We start from the raw sequence: 19,646 nt of genomic DNA on the forward strand, positions 1-19,646 counted from the left end.
TATGAGTAAATGAATGTGCATTGGAACGCAAAACCTTAGTGCTTAGAGAAAGAAAAGATAAACGTACAAATTGGCTGAGAAATAGTATGGCTCATTATTATAGAGTGAATAAATAGTGCTCAAGAAAGAAATGATCAAAGAGATTATAATCCATTCAATTAATAGTTATCTGCTTTATGCCTACTATGTTTCACCTTGTTAGATGACATAGTAATTAGAAATATCTAGTCCCTGCAGTCATGGAGCTTCTAGTCTAGTGAAGTGCAGATATTAAATAAAGAAAACTTAAACAAATGTGCAATTCAAATTTTGATAAGAGCAAGTACAGAGCATAACTGGGAAGACATAATCTACATGAGCATGCAGTAAGGGCATTTTAAAGGAGATGATATTTAAGAGTGGCAATTGAAGAAGGAGGTCAGGCAAAACAAAGAAGGATTAACCTGTGTGTGGGCTGTGGAGATGATAAGAGCTCAGCGTGTGTGAGAAAAAGAAAGAAGCTTGGTGCAAATGGAGATGAGTGAGCTAGAAATGATGGTCTAGGGATGTGGTTAAGAGAAATAGCCTGGAGCCAGATCATACTTGGTGTAGAAGGTTTGAATTTTAATCAGGATGAGTTGCATGTGTTTGTCAAAATATATTGAGTTTTAGTTTAAGATTAACAGATACATGTGACTATACATAAGATAAACAACAAGGACCTACTGTATGGCACAGGGAACTATATTCAATATCAATATTGGTAATATATTGCCACTATATTATTATAATAATTCTTATGATAGGTAATATAATAATATTACCTATTATACCTAATAATAACCTATAATTATTAGGAAGGAATATATTAGGAAAATATTAGGAAGGAATCTGAAAATATATACATACATGCACATGTTATATAACTATATACATATATAACTGAATCATTTTTCTGTACCCCTGAAACTAACACAACATTGTAAATCAACGATACTTCAATTTAAAAAAAGAACTTTCACTCAGAAAGGAAACAGTGAATTTTGTCTTAGTATTTATGTACATATTATACAAAAAGCTAAGCAATGTTGAACTATGGTTAATGATTCACATTCTAAAATATTTAGGGGAAAGTATACTAGAGTCAGGGCTTCCCCTGTGGCTCAATAGTAAAGAATCCACCTGCAATGCAGGAGATATAGGTTCAATCCCTGGGTGGGGAAGATCCCCTGGAGAAGGGCATGGCAACCCACTCCAGTATTCTTGCCTGGAGAATCTCATGGACAAAGGAGCCTGGAGGGCTATGGACCATTGGGTCACAAAGAGTCAGACATGACTGTAGCAACTGAGCAGGCATGTATGCATGCATACTAGAGTCTGAGCTTCCCAGCTGGTGCTAGTGGTAAAGAACCCACCTGCCATAAGAAGAGGTGTGGGTTCAATCCTGGGTCAGGAAGATCCCCTGGAGGAGGGCGTGGCAGCTCACTCCAGTATTTTTGTATGGAGAATCCCATGGACAGAGGAGCCTGGTGGGCTACAGTCCATAGGGTGGCACAGAGTCAGACATGACTGAGGTGATTTAGCACGTATGCAGGCATACTAGAATCTGTAATTTATTTTGAAATGCATCCAAAATATAAGATTGATAGAGGAATGGATAGATGTATAGAAAGATGTAAAGTTACTAGTAAAATCTATGTGGTGGATACACAGATATTTACTATAAAATTTCTTCAACTTTGCTGAATGTTTGCGTCAATATGCATACTAAAATGTTGGGAAAAGTAAGTGAATGCTCGATTATGACAATAAGAAAAGACATACAAATCACAAAATCTTACAACCAAAAGGAAGGGATTATTTTAGCATATGACCACTTGACTCTTCTCCTATGAGTTTTTATGGAATTGGTACCTTTTTCAGAGTAATAAGCATATCCTAGAGCTTTAAAAAACATTTCAAATTATTTGTATACTTTATGTCACTTAAAACTATCAAATCTTTGATGTGGAATTTCTTTGAGTAAGAATTAATATAAAGATAAATGTGTTAGACTAAGAACTCATGAATCCAAAACTGTCCACCAGCACCTATCAGTATAGTAGAAAGGAAATGAACACCCTTGAGTCTGGTAGTGTGACCAACTATTGCAAAAGATTCGACTAGTTTTTTTTTTTTTTTTTTCCCCAGTTTTGTGGTTGACTTAAATGATATAAAAGAAAGAATAATGTTTCTTTGAAAGTGTGCCCAGGTTTCTTGGTGTGATTAGGAGTTTGCTTCTAACCTTTCTGTAAGAATTTAAGTAGCATAATTCCAAGCCCGTGGCTCAGAGATCGGTCTTCTCCTTGATTCCTTACTCATTGTGAGCATTTCACTGATGAATTAGTGCATCACAGAATCACATCAGAAACCTGGTGCTTCATCTCCGTGTGTTTTCAATAAAAACATTTCCCTTTTACTGGTGTTTCTTCTTATTGACCCTTTAAGGTCAGAAGACAGCGTTTCTTTATTAAATCGGTAAATCAGGGTATTTAATTGGCTCTAGAAACTTCAGAGTGATCTTGGCCTATTCCAGCCCCAAACAGGATTCTGACCAACCACTGTGAATTCTGCTTTTCCAAGAAGGTAGGGGGTAAGAGATTATAACAGGCTCTGTGTAAGTAGTCAGTTACTTATTGCCTTCAAAGTGCTGATTTTTTGGTGTAGGCAAAATGCCAAAATCAATGTTTTTGCCACATATAAAGAAATAGTTTAGCATATAGAAAACTATGTGGTTATTTCCCTTTTTTTTCTGAAAAACCATCAGACTTTTAAAAGTAAAATCTGTGGTAAGTTTTACAGAGGAACTTATTTTTATTCTCTGTGTCACAGAGAAAATAATTAGATGATTGTTGGCATTAACAACTGCGCTAAGATCAATTATACTGCAGGAACGATGAAAGCAGACTTTCATAATGAGAGCAAATGGCCTAGAGTCTACAAGAAATTGCTGAGAATCTTCTTAGGGTGGTACCATTGCTAATTAGAAGCTGAGGAAAATACCAAAATTGTCCAGGAAACACGAATACTCATTGCAGCACCAACCTTGAGGGTCATTCCAATTTCTAAACGATCTTCATTGGAATTTGGGTTTTAAAAAATGTCTCCAGAGCTGCCTAATCTCATTTGTACTCATTTCCTTTTATATCTTTTTTTCATTTGACTCCCTTGGTTTTCTGTTCTTGTGCTTGACATCATTATTACTTGATATGGAGCACTGAGAAGTGAGAGAAGCAAGTTGTTCAGAAATCATGCCTGTGGCAAATATTTTAGACTGGAGAATATAGCCTCATTTATCATCATCATTATCACTAAAAAGCTATAGGTCAGAAGTGTCTTAAGTCCCCTGTGTTTCAGCATTGTCTGCTAAATTGGGGTTAATTAAAATGTCCCTTTTAAGTGTTACCTCTCTTGAATACACACACACACATACACACAGACATTTTTGTTCCAATCTACTTTAAAGTCATTTTCTATATGTTGCTGGAAAGAATGAAATTGACATGTATAGGGTATTATTTCATTTTCCTCCACTGAAAAAGGAAGAAAACCATCTAGAGAATTGTTAGTTTCAGAAGTGTAAATGGTTCTAACCTCCTGTAAAGGCTAGATTCTATTTTTAAAATAATACGCTTTTGACCCATTACCCTTATTCTCTTATATTTTAAAACAGCAGAAGTCTCTTCAATCTGTGCCTTTACTTCTCCAAAGCATGTAGCCACTGAAATGAGGATGGATAAGTATTATCTGGAAAGTTTCTTTATAAAGTGTGGCTTTCTTAGCTCCATTCCCAGAGGTTTTGATTCAATAGCACAATAGGGGAACCCGGAATGCTTTGTTTTAACAAGCCTCTGAGGAGATTCTGATGCACCTGATTTTTGGACACATTTTGAAAACCTCTGCTTCATACCATAACTCTAGAGTGTTATGGGGGTGAATGAGGGGTGCCATAAACTGCACAGGAGGGGAACATAAATTGACATGATAATAGCACTGGATTCAAGCTGAGTACTGAAGGCTGAGTGAGAGTTACCTGCAGATGGGATTAATGATAGTGAGAAGGTGAGGACATTTTAGGGAGAAATAAATTCAAGTGCAAAGACATAGGGGCTAGAGAGAAATCAGTGTTTTCTGGAGTCCACCAGTAGATCTATCTGGATGAAGTGTATTGTGTGAGTGGTTGAGGAGGTATCATATAAAGATGAGGTTGAAGAACTGAACTGAGATCAGACCACAAGATCAGAGTTCTTGTAGCCAGCCCCAAAATTTAGGGCAATATCCTGCCAGCCATCACAACTCCTGGAGGCTGGGTGCCCTTGCCACCATTCCTGTGCTTGGTCATGTTCTGAGGCTCCACATAATCTTGGGTCTAGGCTTCCCGGGTGGCTTAGTGGTTAAAGAATCCACCTGCAATACAGGAGATACAGATTCAATCCCTGGACTGGAAAGATCCCCTGGAGAAGGAAATGGCAACCCACTCCAGTATTCTTGCCTTGAGAATTCCATGGACAGTGGAGCCTGGCAGGCTATTGTCCATGAGGTCACAAAGAGTTGGACACAACTGAACAACTTATATACGTACACACACAATTTTGGGTCTATCACCATGTTAGGAAGACAGTCGTTTTTAATATAGTTATTGTACTGCAACTTCTAAGGGTGGAAACCCTACAGAAGTAAGTCATGATGTATGTAACATGCGAGAAGAATAGCTTTTTAAATTACTTGGAGATAACATATCTAATAATTCAGAATCTCTCTTTATTAATTTTGTCTTGTAAATATTAGGAAATGAACAAAAGCACTGTGATAAAACAATTTCTTGTGACAAGAAGAAAGGAAAAAATTGGTCTAAAATTCTTCCATTTAGGTCTGATGGCCTGATTTTTTAAGTGCATGTCTTTCCTACGCAGTAATGTAAAGTAAATCAGATGTTTTAAAATATTTTCTTTTGAATACATTTTATCATGAAATTTAAAAAAGTGAATATCATCATCCTGCTCCACAAGTTAAGATACAGGCTAACCTTCAGACTGCAGAAATTTCCTGTTTTGTTCAGTTCTTTTGGCCATTAGTTTTTCAGTCAGTGACCCATGCCTGTTTTCTCTTCCTGGTCATGGATATGTGTGTATTTATGTGTCACGACTTGCCAGTCAAGAAATGGCAAGTAAATATGCACTAAATGTGAGAAATGTAAGACACCTACCTTGAACTTACACTTGATGTGTTAACTCCACTGCTGTAATGTGACTTCTTGGTCCTGCTCTGATCACGTCAGTGTACAAACACCTTTAAATGGAAAGCTAAGAGTCTGCCAAGAAGTCACTTTCTTCCCCCTCTCCTATTTCTCCATTTAACTTTGAAATTAGGAGGATTTGATTTTCTTGATCTGCCAAGTAGCTGTCAACTCCAAACAACTAGGTCTATTTCCTAGTGTTTGATTTCTTGATCTGGACTAAGACTTCAACAAGAAAATGTCTACCAATCTTACTAGGTATTAGGGGAAGAAAAACTAAAGTTACGAGTTTTTTGATAGAATGCATATACAACCTGTAGTCTGTATGATTAGACAAAAAAAGTCAATTTTTTTTCCCTGAGATCACTCTTATTTAAAGGAAGATGCAAAGTGTTTCTTCAAACAGAAATCAAGTTCTTAAGACAGTCCTTAAAGACAGTTTTCAGACCTGTCATTTAGATGCTACTTTTAAAGTGCCACCTAATGAACTGGAAAAGGCTTTCATTAGCAAATTTACTTACATTGGCCTACCATAGTGAAAGACTTGTTTAGGGTGGATTCTGCTTTCTCAGATCGCCCTCTTTAAATAAACAGAGCAAGGGAAGAAAGCTTTTAGATGTATAACACGAAGCCGTTACAAAAAGCCGAAAGTCAACCCATGAAAAGAAAGGAGCTGTTTAGTGCGTTTCCAGTTAAGGATCTGGGTGGTGCTGGAGAGAGAATGGAAGATAATAGACTCCTAGTGACGGGGCTGTCAAGAGACAGAAAACTGTAGCAGCTTTGTGGGAAAATAGAACTGCTGGCTTTGCCCACTTGACCTTTAGTCTGAATAGATGGGCTTAAGAAGATCACAAAGGGCTTTGCAAAAAAAGTGGTCTGCTCAGTTCTTTTGGTTTCTGAAACTCTTCTTTTATTCAGGGAAGTTCTAAGTTTGTTTCTTGGCATTCTTGAAAAGATTCCCTGAAATCTCTATTACCATAGTATAGATATGAAGGCATTTTTGGGTCTATCATTTAAAGACACAATTTTGGGTCTATCACACCTTTAAATGAAGGCATTGCTCAGCATATGGCCATCATGTTTCCTATGCATCAGTGAGATGGAGTGTGTCTGTGGGGAAGGGTTACTGAACAGGGCTCTGTACACTCCACGTTATCACTCCTATCAAAGGCATTCATTGGTTCTCCTTCTGTTTCTGGGTAAATGCATTATCTTCTTTAAATCAGAAACACAAACACCATTTGAAGGCACAATGTATATCAAATACATATATACTGCTATATAGATCAGCTTATAGATTATTAATAATTGCCAGTATTTTCGGAAAACGGGGCTTGACAGTAGTGGTTCATGTGAAAGAAATCTGGGAGATTTTAGTTAAGTACCAGTTGAATTTATGCAAAGGTTATGATTTGATAGCCAGCAAATCTATTTAATCTCAGTTGCATTTATGGAATTATAATTTCCTGCCTTAGGAAACATGGACACTGATAGTGCACTTAAAAGAATTGTGTCCAGAGTACTGAGTAGAGTTCCCTGTGCTATTCAGTAAGTCTTGTTAGTTACCTGTTTTATATATAGTAGTGACTATGTGCCATTCCCAGTCTCCCTATTTATCCCTTCCCTCCCATACCCTCCCTGGTAATCATAAGTTTGTTTTCTACGTCTGTTAACTCTACTTATGTTTTGTACATAAGTTCATTTGTACCCTGTTTTTAAATTCCACATAAAAGAGATATCATATGATGTTTGTCTTTGTCTGACTTACTTCTCTGTATGACAATATCTGGGTCCATCCCTGTTGCTTTTTTATGGCTCAGAAATATTCCATTGTATAATTTGTACTCACTTTTCTGTACACCTGAAACTAACAGAACATTGTTAATCAACTAGACTCCAATAAAAATTTTTAAAAATTGTGTCCAGTTTGAACATTCCACTTTCAAATAAAAGTGGCAAATTTGTGAACATACAGAAGAGATTACTTTCCAAACATCTTTGAAAAAATAAGGAACTGACCATATTTAACAGAGATGATTTGTGATTTGGATAGAAGAGAAGTGATAGGCAAGATCATAGATTTCAAATATCTGAAGGCTTACTGTATAGAAGAATACCATTTGTAGGGTTTCAGAAATTTATAACTTCTCTAACAGTATAAATGTATGCCAGAATAAAAGACAGACGGGTTAAAGAGAAAACACAGAAAATATTGAGAAACCATAAAAATTACACAAGAAAATTGAAGCAAATGTCTAATCTCTTTTGGAGTTGAGTTAGGTAAACTAATGAAGAAACTATAAAGAAAGTACTGATAGTTATGAGTAGGAGTATCTGAATTATAAGTTCTTAAAAGTTATAGGTAAAATGTTTTAAACATAAAGAAGTTGAAATACTTATAAAAAAAATCATGTTCACCAAGAATAGTTAATGGCATGAATAAATGTTCACATTTATACTATTGAGTAAAAAGAAAGTTTAATTCTTAGAAAGTTGAAATATGTATATTAAAATAACTGCTAAGATATTATCTTTAATGGATTTCTCTGAGTGATTAAATTGTAAGGTTTTAAAATTTATTTTCAGTATTCCGGTATTTTCCAAAACTTTACATAGCAATCCTTTTGTCTTTATATTTATAGAAAGATATCTACAAAGCAAAGGATACAAAAAACAAAAGAAACGAATTAATAATTAAGCCTTAAGGATATATATCAGATCAGATCAGATCAGTCGCTCAGTCGTGTCCGACTCTTTGCGACCCCATGAATCGCAGCACGCCAGGCCTCCCTGTCCATCACCAACTCCCGGAGTTCACTCAGACTCACGTCCATCAAGTCAGTGATGCCATCCAGCCATCTCATCCTCTGTTGTCTCCTTCTCCTCCTGCCCCCAATCCCTCCCAGCATCAGAGTCTTTTCCAATGAATCAACTCTTCGCATGAGGTGGCCAAAGTACTGGAGTTTCAGCTTTAGCATCATTCCTTCCAAAGAAATCCCAGGGCTGATCTCCTTCAGAATGGACTGGTTGGATCTCCTTGCAGTCCAAGGGACTCTCAAGAGTCTTCTCCAACACCACAGTTCAAAAGCATCTATTCTTCGGTGCTCAGCCTTCTTCACAGTCCAACTCTCACATTCATACATGACCATAGGAAAAACCATCGCCTTGACTAAACGAACCTTTGTTGGCAAAGTAATGTCTTTGCTTTTGTATATGCTATCTAGGTTGGTCATAACTTTCCTTCCAAGGAGTAAGCGTCTTTTAATTTCATGGCTGCAGTCACCATCTGCAGTGATTTTGGAGCCCAGAAAAATAAAGTCTGACACTGTTTCCACTGTTTCCCCATCTATTTCCCATAGTTAAGGTTAATAAAAAGATAGCAAATAAATATTTAACAGTGTCTCTTGTCCTATGGGCTATGCCCATCATTAGTTGAATCCATGTATGCAAATCATTTTGTTATTTTTAAACATTTTTTAATTGGTGGAAAATTGCTTTACAAGGTTGTATTGGTTTCTGCCATGCAACAATGCAAATCAGCTATAATAATATATATCCCTTACTTCTTGAGCCTCCCACCCTGCTCCCATCGCAACCCTCTAGGTGATCACAGAACACTGGGTTGAGCTCTCTGTGCTATCCATCTGCTTCCCACTAGCTCACTATTTTACATATGATAGTGTGTACATGTCTATCCTACTTTCTCAATTTGCCCTACCCTCTCCTTCCCTCTCTGCGTCCAGTGAGAAGGATGAATCTAGAGCCTGTTCTACAGAGTGAACTAAGAAAGAAAAAAAAAAGCAAATATTGTATATTAACACATATATATGGAATCTAGAAAAATAGTACTGATAAACCTATTTGCAGGGCAGGAATGGAGACACATACATAGAGAACTACGGACTTGTGAAGGCACTTCTAGTTTCTGTACATCTCTACCTCAGTTTCCTCATCTGTAAACTAAAAGGGTTATTATACTTGTAAGGTTGCTGAGAGGATTGAATAATATCTATAAAGCACTCAGCAGAGTTCCTATTACATATGAGCAATTATATTACCTATTCTTCTTACATTAAAGATATATATCTCTATATGGTAAGTTTTATATTATAATTAAGTGAAGGAATGTCAAGAGTTATTCCTATTTGTTTATTTTAATTTCTTGGTACCTTAAGTCTCTCACCAGGTTTTTCATCCATTAATAAGATTTACTAAGAATTTTATGAATCAAAGAGAGCAAAATTAGTCTAGTATATAGCCCTTATGCAATAGCGGCTTCCCAGGTGGCGCTAGAGGTAAAGAATGTGCCTGCCTGCCAACACAGGAGACATAAGAGACAGAGGTTCAATCCCTGGATCGGGAAGATCCCTGGGAGGAGGGCACAGCAACCTACTGCAGTACTCTTGCCTATGAGAATGCCGTGGACAGAGGAGCCTGACAGGCTACACAGTCCATGGGGTTGCAAAGAGTTGGACAGGACTGAGGCAACTTTACACACGTGCTCTCGCATATTGCCCGCATGGGGAAAAGCAAAAGGTGGCAGCTTTTTAATGTGTGAATCGATAGTGTCCTTTTTATTTAGTGTTTAACGCTTATGGAGATTGACTAATTTTGTTGTATAATTATCCATGTTGAGAGCTTCTAGCTTAGAACCAGAGCATAGCTCTATTCATTCTAGAAACGATAATAACTCTATTGAAATGCTTGTTTCACCGCCATTTGTGGCTTCCTTCAACTTTGGAAGATTATGGCGGTGTCAGGGAATGTTTACGTTAGAGTTAACTAGAGCCTGGATCTTCATCACACAAATGCAGATGTTCACTTGCCCCAGAACTTCTCTCTCAGGCACAGAGGAATGGGCACAGAGTCTGTACATTTAAAAGAAAAGACTGAGATTACTTTTGGCTTTGGAAGTCTACTCTCTATTTTAAAGAACATTTCTCCTTAAGTGTTTTTTCTTTTTTTTAAATTTAAATTTATTTATTTTAATTGGAGGCTAATTACTTTACAATATTGTATTGGTTTTGCCATACATCAACATGAATCTGCCATAGGTATACACCGTGTTCCCCATCCTGAACCCCCCTCCCACCTCCCTCCCTGTACCATCCCTCTGGGTCATCCCAGTGCACCAGCCCCAAGCATCCTGTATCCTGCATCGAACCTGGACCTTTTATGTATGATTTATCTTCCACAAATTCCAAACATATTTAATTTTTTTTAATTTAATTTTATTTTTTAACTTTACAATATTGTATTGGTTTTGCCATATATCAAAAGGAATCCGCCACAGGTATACATGTGTTCCCCATCCTGAACCCTCCTCCCTCCTCCCTCCCCATACCATCCCTCTGGGTCGTCCCAGTGCACCAGCCCCAAGCATCCAGTATCGTGCATTGAACCTGGACTGGCGACTCGTTTCGTATATGATATTATACATGTTTCAATGCCATTCTCCCAAATCATCCACCCTCTCCCTCTCCCACAGAGTCCAAAAGACTGTTCTATACATATTTTAAATATTGAAAGCTAAGACAGAAAATGTGTAGAAAAGAACAATATCAAAATGTTCTTTTCTGTCTTGAGAATGTGTTTTCTTAGGAAAGCTTTTTCAGATCTTATAATGGCCCATGGATGCAGTCTCTGACCTGCAATTTCATGACTTCATAATTCCATGGTGTTACTTATAGCTGTTTAAAAACTTTTTTTTCAAATTTGGCTCATCCAGTCTTAGTTGAGGATCTTCCATCTATGTTGTGGCATGTGGATCTTTAGTTATAGCACCTGTATATGCTAAGTCACTTCAGTCGTGTCCAACTCTTTGCAACCCTATAGTCCACTAGGCTCCTCTGTCCATGTCATTCTCCAGGCAAGAATACTGGAGTGTGTTGCCATGCCCTCTTCCAGGGGATCTCCCTGATCCAGAGATTGAACCCTTGTCTCAGACATCTCCTACGTTGGCACGCAGATTCTTTACCACTAGCTCCACCTTTATACAAATTCTTAATTGCAGCATTTGGGATCTAGTTCCCTGACCAGGGATTGAACCAGGGCCCCCTGCATTAAGAGTGCAGAATCTTAGCCACTGGACCACCAGGGAAGTCCCTGACGAATGACAAAGTCACTCAGTCGTGTCTGCCTCTTTGCAACCCCATGGACTGGAGCTCTCCAAGCTCCTCTGTCCATGGATTTCTCCAGGCAAGAATCGTGGAGTGGGTAACCATTCCCTTCTCCAGGCAATCTTCCCGACCCAGGGATCAAATCCAGGTCTCCCGTATTGCAGGCAGTTTCTTTACCACCTGAACCACCAGGAAAGCACAGGAAGTTCCTAGCTATTTAAAAATTTAAAGTACAGCTGCATTGGGAAAGGTGATCAGAGAGCACCTTGCTTCCTCCTGCCATATAAAAGCAGCCACTGGGATAAGGTGTCAGTGAATACAGGTGGAGGTGGTGCCATGTATTCTGGGTAGCATGGCCAAATCATGATTGTCTTTAGTGTCACAAAGGCCCAAAATGCAGTTTTGTTTCCTCAAACTTCCAGAGCGCTACTCCTATTGGGATGCTCATGTGATATTCGGCTCAGGAAGTTCTCTTCCAGCAGAAGATGTAATCCTTTCATATAGAAAGTATCATCATTACAATAGGGTTTGTTGAAGGATTTCTCTGAATTAGTAAAGGTATTCCCTGGAGGCAGCAGGAGACATCTCACTATTGACCCCAGACCACCACTTTATGTATATCTAAATATGATGTTTCTGAGATTTAAAAATCAACAAATTTATAGTTCTGAAACAGTGGATTGATATTTTTATCTTACATGCATGATGCCTATAGTCATCCTTGGGATTCCATTTTTAAGAATCCTATTCTCAGCAACTTCCCTCATAGTTGTTGTTTTGTTTTATATCTTGAAGAGGAAATACTCCTAAGCATGCATGTGAGTACAAACACACATATAAGTATAGCAGAGTCATCCGCTGGCAGCCATTATCTGTAAAACAAATTAAAGAAAATAGTATATTAACATGCACATCATGAAGCAAACTCCATTCTCTCTAGAGTATTCTCTCATTGAGATACAAGGACTTTATCTTTGGCACAGTGGGTCTGAACTAATTGAGATGTCATTAAAAAAAGAAATCAGTTAAAAAGGTTAGAGGAGAGGGATGTTGTTGTGAAATTGTCAATTTGCAAGAATACATTTTTTAGTAAAAATATAGCCCTCAGTTGCAGATCTAATCAGTGGCAGAAACGGGGGAGGGATGAGGGAGAGATAACAGAGAAAAATAATGTCTTAAAGAGAAAAAAAAAAAACGAGTAAGACCCTAATTCAAATGGGAAGCACTCTCATTTTAGAAAATGTTTCCTTAACAGATTGTTCTAGCCCTCTGCCTGAAGGTTTTTGATTAAATTAATGATGGTACTGATAAGCTCCGCTAGTGTTGCTGTTTCCAGAAGGATATTTTCTACAGCCTTCTCTACTTCCTATCTGAAGTCTCAGGTATGACAATAGAATTGCTAATTGAAGCCAGAACAAGCCAAGAAGATGAACTTATTATTACTATGCAAATACAGAGAACCCAGGAAATTAATATTCCATGTGAGCCTACCTAAACGAGTAATGTTTCCACTATGGGCTTCGTGTCACTCAGCTGGGAAGCTGTTGCCGCAGCTTGTTGTCGTCAGTGAGGTCTTGAACTTCGCTTTTTTGTCGCGTGTTGCCTGCTGTCTTGGGACCAGTCAGCACGTCTGACATGTTGTGTTCGGTTGGCCCTTGCTGTTACCACAGATCTTCCACCAGTGCAAACAGATGAACTTGTTATGAGCCGTAGGACACTATCAACTTGATTTCCTGTCTTGGTAGTAAAGTATTAGAGGAAAAAGGCAGGCAAGTTATGGATAATAGAGAAGGGGGAAAATATTTCAGAAAAAATGAATCATAAAATTCATAACAAGGGATATGTTAGGGGCTCTTCTGGGTAGCATAATTATCTGACTGAGAACTTTGGAAAACACAATAAAAAGGATGTTACTTTGAAGGCATGAAATAGTTACATTGAATTATTCATAAACATTCATTTTGCTAAACACCATTATATTACATATTCTGACAAAAACTGTTAACAATGAACATTGTGTGTTGCATGAAAGAGTGTAGTAGAAATGAGTGAGAAGTAAGTTTGCTTTGAACTTTCTGATTCTTGTTTTAGATGAAATATCAAATAATAGTAGGCTTCTTAAGAGCAGAAATCAAAAGAAAAATCTTTTTTTATCTCCTATAGTGCCTAAAATAATATGAAATATTTAGATAGATGTCCAATAAATATGTTGAATTTATTTTTATTTCCCGAATCTTGCTGAAAAATAAATTCCAGAAATGGAGGAAGGAGATGAATGACAGAGAAAAGTGGTCTTGCTGAGGTGTCCACTGTTCTGTCACTCTGTCTGCAAAGCTGTTGATTCAGATATTAACCTTCACAGTTGGTAGGTGTTTCTTTACCTTTATCGAGAATACGGTCACAAATGGTATTTGACAGAAAAGAGACTTCTAGGGAAACTAGAGTTTGTTTTGGAAAGTCTGTTCCAAAAAGGTCCAGTGGAAGTTTTGAGGATGCGGGTTAATTGGTTTAGACAGAAATGAGTGGAAAGTCCATGTCTAATAACTGAGAAAGGGAAAAGCATTCCTTATATTTGCCCAGATGGGGTAGAAAGGCTGAAATAGAACATAATAGAGATTGAAGATAATTAGATCTTTCAGAGAACTGACCCCAAATCTCAGCATCTAATATGTGGTAGACCTGGAATTCTGAAATGGCCTTGGTTTGCTAATCTCAAGTATTAATCATATGATTTATAGAATTTGACCAAAGTAGCTTTTTTTCTTTCGGAGAAGGCAACGGTACCCCACTCCAGTACTCTTGCCTGGAAAATCCCATGGGTGGAGGAGCCTGGTAGGCTGCAGTCCATGGGGTCGCGAAGAGTCGGACACGACTGAGCGACTTCACTTTCAGTCTTCACTTTCATGCATTGGAGAAGGAAATGGCAACCCACTCCAGTGTTCTTGCCTGGAGAATCCCAGGGACGGGGGAGCCTGGTGGGCTGCTGTCTATGGGGTCACACAGAGTCAGACACGGCTGATGTGACTTAGCAAGCAAGCAAGCTTTTTTTCTTTATTGGAGAACTCTCTTTGTTTAGACTCTTTTTAAAATGTAATCCAGATTATGTATGTTTCTCTGTTTTGGCCTTTCTCTGAGTCTCATCTATCTTTTCCATGTTACTCATGGTATCAGTGTATAGATGCTACCATGAAAGAGTATGTTTTCTACTATGTTTGCAGAATCTCTGTGTTGAAACCAATTTTTGTTGCATTTTTTTATTATTGCAGCTTATTGTAATAAAACCTGAAAAAAGATTCCCATTTTAAAGAAAGGAAAATACAATGAACAAATAAATGAATTTAAACCAATTCATAGATCTAAAAAATAAATTATATATTTTAGTATGCTGCTACTGCTGCTAAGTCACTTTAGTCGTGTCCGACCCTCAGCGACCCCATGGACTGCAGCCTACCAGGCTCCTCCGTTCTTGGGATTTTCCCATATGCATCAATAAAAAATATTTGCATTAAGTTTTGCTAAGAAATAGCTATCAATCCCCTTTTGAAAAATGAAAGTGTGCAGGGGCTAGGTAGATAAAACAAATTAAATTTGTTGACTCTCTAGACTTGGAAAATATTGATTTTTTTGTTTATGTGTCCTCTTTGACACAAATATATCTGACATTTTCAGTGAAATTGCTTACAAAATAGACAAAATCTGCCTGTATTTTATGTCAGACATTCCCAATGAATGTAGCAAAGAAGAATAGCTGGAATTGAAACCTAAAGATACTGTCTTGGTACTTGTTCAGTGCATTTTCATCATATTTTAGAGTGTAGAGAGTTATAATACTTTTCAGATAAGACTAATTTAACTTGAACCATCTTTTTTCAGACACACAAATATGGACTAATATATATACTACTACTACTACTAAGTCACTTCAGTGGTGTCCGACTCTGTGTGACCCCATAGACGGCAGCCCACCAGGCTCCTCCGTCCATGGGATTTTCCAGGCAAGAGTACTGGAGTGGGGTGCCATTGCTTCCTAGAGCATTGTTTTCATATTTGATTCTTTGTATTTATTCTCAGTCCCTCTCAAATAGAAATGTTGAAAATGCCATTTCTTCATAAAAAGACCATCAGAATTATGGAAATATTGTGTTGCGCATCACGTTCTTTTTATTATTTATCTTGTAACCAAGGTCATGCTACCCATTTCTAAAAGAACTTATGGAACTATCCTGAGCTTGTATTTTAAAGGTTACATTCTAGAGGGCAAGAATCTTTTATTTTAGGTATTTTATATTATCTAGTATATCCATAATAGCATCATGAGTAATTAGTAATATATAAATTTTCAACATGTACCAGAAAACTAACACTCCAGAAATGAATTCCCTGGTGCCGAGCTCTGAAAGAAGAAACGCCGAGGGTCTTTATGGTGGTGAGGTGGTGACTACATTACCACATTACTGCAACATTCTGTCTTCAGTACAGCTCAATAAATATCCGTTTACTTTAATTGAGTGGGCATAAATAGCATTTACCAGAAATCCTTTGCTGGCAGCCAGCTGCATTAGGCTGTGGAAAACCATAGAATATTCTCCCTGGAGTTGAAGGGAACACAACCTCTTTTTAGTGTCCACCCCTGCTCACAGAGGAGACTCAAGTTGTAAGATCAATTATGATTTCATTCTGATCACTAGTAATTGGTTCACTATAAAACAGATTTTGTATTATCATAAAGAATCTATGAGCAAACAGGCAAATAGAGAAAAATACTAGGTTTTCAGAAAATTGAGTTTTTAATGGTTTTCACGGTGTTAAGAATTACTTTCTCTAGATATGTTTACATAATAGCAAGGTTACTTTGTCATCTGAATTTCCCTGATATAAAATTGGGTGGGCTAGAGGGAATATTTGGAAACCAACAACAAGAAGAAAGCATGCGTGTGTGCCCAGTTGCTCAGTCGTGTCTGACTCTTTGTGACTCTGTGGGCTGTAGCCCGCCAGGCTCCTCTTGTCCATGGGATTTTCCAGGCAAGACTACTGTAGTGGGCTGCCATTTCCTTCTCCATGGATGTAATTTAGTGTGTTGTCATCAATCATTTATCACAAACTTGATATCTTAATGTTTCAGGCTGTCAGAATATTGACTTTAAGGAAGTCTATATTTTTGTTTACATTATCTCGATTCCAAGTATCTATGAGAAAAAAATTAAGGGATGTCAAAAATATCAAAGATTATTATGTCTCATCTAATGAGATGGATCCTCTTGAAACAAACTAAAATCAGTGATACAGAAAGTGAGCAGAGAAAAAACATTCTGAAGTCCAGGAAGGTGGGCATGAGGAATGGTGGCAGTTCAGGGAGGAGAGAAGTAAGTCCAAGATAGTTGCCTGGTGTTGGCTTCTCTTTGTCATGAAAAAAGAGACTGTACTGCAGTTTTTTGTTGTTTTTTTTTTTTTTATCTTTCTAAAGGAAGTTATATTGGCTCTTGCTAGCACTGGAAGTTTTACTTTTTCTCCAAAGTTTTACCTTTTCTCTTTATAGATGTTCAGGAGTCAGAGCCATGGGCATCTGGTGCTTGTTCAATAAACAATATTCATGTTGTTATAGTGGAAGACAGGCCTCGGGTTACTACTTATACTTCCCATCCCCATCTGGCATCTCTGTGCAGATGGACATTTTAGATTACAGCATGATTACTTGCAATACATTTTTCTTTCATTCTTTCTTTCTTAATTTTGTCTTTCTTAAAATTCCTAAGTAAGTTTATTCTAAAAATGGCTTAAAAATTACATAAATTTCTTCTCATGTCCAAAAACTATCAGTAAATCAAAACAAAAACTTGTCATGGCACTTCTTATCATATTCATATAGTTTTAGAATTGCATTCTGAAAGAGAACAATAACCTCAGACTAGTGTTTCAAAGGAGGACACAGTTTCCTGTTGATACATGTAATCATTCACTCTGGCTAGACTAAGACTCTGAAGCTATCAGAGTCCACGATCATGGGTGAGTGGGTGGGGTCCTCACTGCTCCTTCACCTGAGTAGAGCAACTGTCCACCAGGTGAGTTTGGAGGATGCAGCCCATTGAGAAAATGGTTCCCCAGGGACTCTTTGCCCACTCCCAAGGTCCCACTTCTCCACATTAAAGAAAGAGTAAGAGTAATCTAATCACTTCACATGATCACTAAATATCTTAATTTATCAGTAAGTCATTTTCTTTGAGAGAAGCAGCAGTCAGAGGCCGCCTGGTGCTTTCGAGGGAGAGGTGGCCTGTAAGGAGTATAACAGGAAAGGAAGCAGAGGAAGACCAACTGCAGTTGCTTCAACTCCATCTAAGAACTGACAAGAAAGCAAGCAGATAAGTCCATTTTATGAAATTCCACAGTCTGAAAGCATTCTGAGAAGTTTGGAGGATATGGATTTAAGTCAAATAAAGTGAAAGTGAAAGTGAAATCGCTCAGTCATGCCCGACTCTTTGCGACCCGGTGGATAGTAGCCTGCACCGAGCTCCTCAGTCCTTGGGATTTTCCAGGCAAGAGTGCTGGAATGGATTGCCATTTCCTTCTCCAGGAGATCTTCCCAACCCAGGAATCGAACCCAGGTCTCCCTCATTGCAGGCAGACACTTTACCATCTGAACCACTGGGGAAGCCCAAGTCAAATAAAGTGAAATACTAAAGAAGACTATATAAACAGAAGGTTACTTAACAGAAGACTGCAACTGTCTTGAGAAGTAAACCTAAAAATATAAATATACTCATAAAGCATTTAGCTAAATTCATGGATAAACGCTACTTATTTATTCAGGGAGTGTTTAGGTGTGTGTCCCTAATCTCTTGCAAGTGACATTATGGGAAAGAAAACAGGTATCACTTATCTCAAAATGCCATTATATCAGAGGTGTTTGCATAAAATTGATAGAGCATTCTTGGAGTTTAAAGAACTGTCTCTTGTGCTTTGCATTTCATATATAGTTGTCTTAATTGTGCTTAATAACAGATTGAGGAAGAGGAAATAACTATGACAAAACAACAGATAACAGGTACATTTTTATTTGCATTTGGCATAATGCCAGAGACATACACTCCAGGCCCTGTGTGCTCCTTCACCTATTCATTCCCTTTGTGCCTACCCCAATTTCCTTCCTGCTTTGGCATTCCTTCATGAATAATCAGCGTTTGAATGATGAAATACAACTATGAAATGTTATGTCAATTACACAGACTTTATATGATGCTAATTAGCTTAGGAACTGAAGATGCTTACCTCATTTTTCCTCTAAATTAGTTTTAATCAATCTGAACTACATCCCAAGGAAACATTTTCAAGGAGAATTACAAAATGGTCATCATGAGGATGATTTTTCCTGCTCACTAAATGTGAAAATCATGATGCAACAAGTGCATGGTGTCAAACACTGGAGTTATTAATAATGAAAATATAGGTCAAAGAGCTCTGTAGTAGAGAGAGGCACATTTAAAACAAATGATTGAACTTAATGCACATTCAGTACTTACAGTGCTAATTTATGTAAAAAGATGTATTAAATGTCCACCTGGCAAAATCGTTTTCATATACAATTCATTTTTCTGTGTGCCATTAGAGCTGTAGTTTCTTAGACTACAAAGGTCCTAAGGGGCCCCATTCTGAAATATATAAAAATAAAATATTCTGGAGCAAGTGGAGCCTGGAGATTCATCAGCCCAGACTTAAGAGTGGGTAATGGCACCCCACTCCAGTACTCTTGCCTGGAGAATCCCATGGACGGAGGAGCCTGGTAGGCTACAGTCCATGGGGTTGCTAAGAGTTGGACACGACTGAGTGGCTTCACTTTCACTTTTCACTTTCATGCATTGGAGAAGGAAATGGCAACCCACTCCAGTATTCTTGCCTGGAGAATCCCAGGGACGGAGGAGCCTGTTGGGCTGCCGTCTGTGGGGTCGCACAGAGTCGGACATGACTGACGCGACTTAGCAGCAGCAGCAGCAGCAAGCATGTGGTTGGGGTCATCAGACAGAGCTGAGTTCAGTTCTTGTGTCTAGCACTTAACTTACCTCGGACAGTTCCTTGACCTCAGTTTCTCACCAGTGAGAAAACTTCAGACTCTTCCTCATAGGGCTATTTAAAGAAATAAGTGAGACAATAGACTTAACACCTCTTGAATTCCTGGAACAGGAGTTTGAGCTATCACAAGCACTCATCTAGTTCTAATCTATGTGCAACTTCATGGAGTATTTACTTTGTGCAGGATAGGCATTCTGCTGGATCTTTTCAAA

The 19,646-nt window shown here is 38.0% G+C and overlaps 1 protein-coding gene and 1 non-coding gene across 3 annotated transcripts in view; one reads left to right on the top strand and one right to left on the bottom strand.

The window, feature by feature from the left end:
- UNC5C (unc-5 netrin receptor C) overlaps positions 1–19,646 on the top strand; it is a 427,174-nt gene that overhangs the window by 129,518 nt on the left and 278,010 nt on the right. The window lies entirely within an intron of this gene.
- On the bottom strand, positions 11,282–11,354 carry TRNAK-CUU. The gene has a single exon. It is a non-coding gene; the product is annotated as a tRNA-Lys (tRNA).

This window comes from Bos indicus x Bos taurus, chromosome 6 (genome assembly GCF_003369695.1).
Source record: "Bos indicus x Bos taurus breed Angus x Brahman F1 hybrid chromosome 6, Bos_hybrid_MaternalHap_v2.0, whole genome shotgun sequence".
NCBI lineage: Eukaryota > Metazoa > Chordata > Mammalia > Artiodactyla > Bovidae > Bos > Bos indicus x Bos taurus.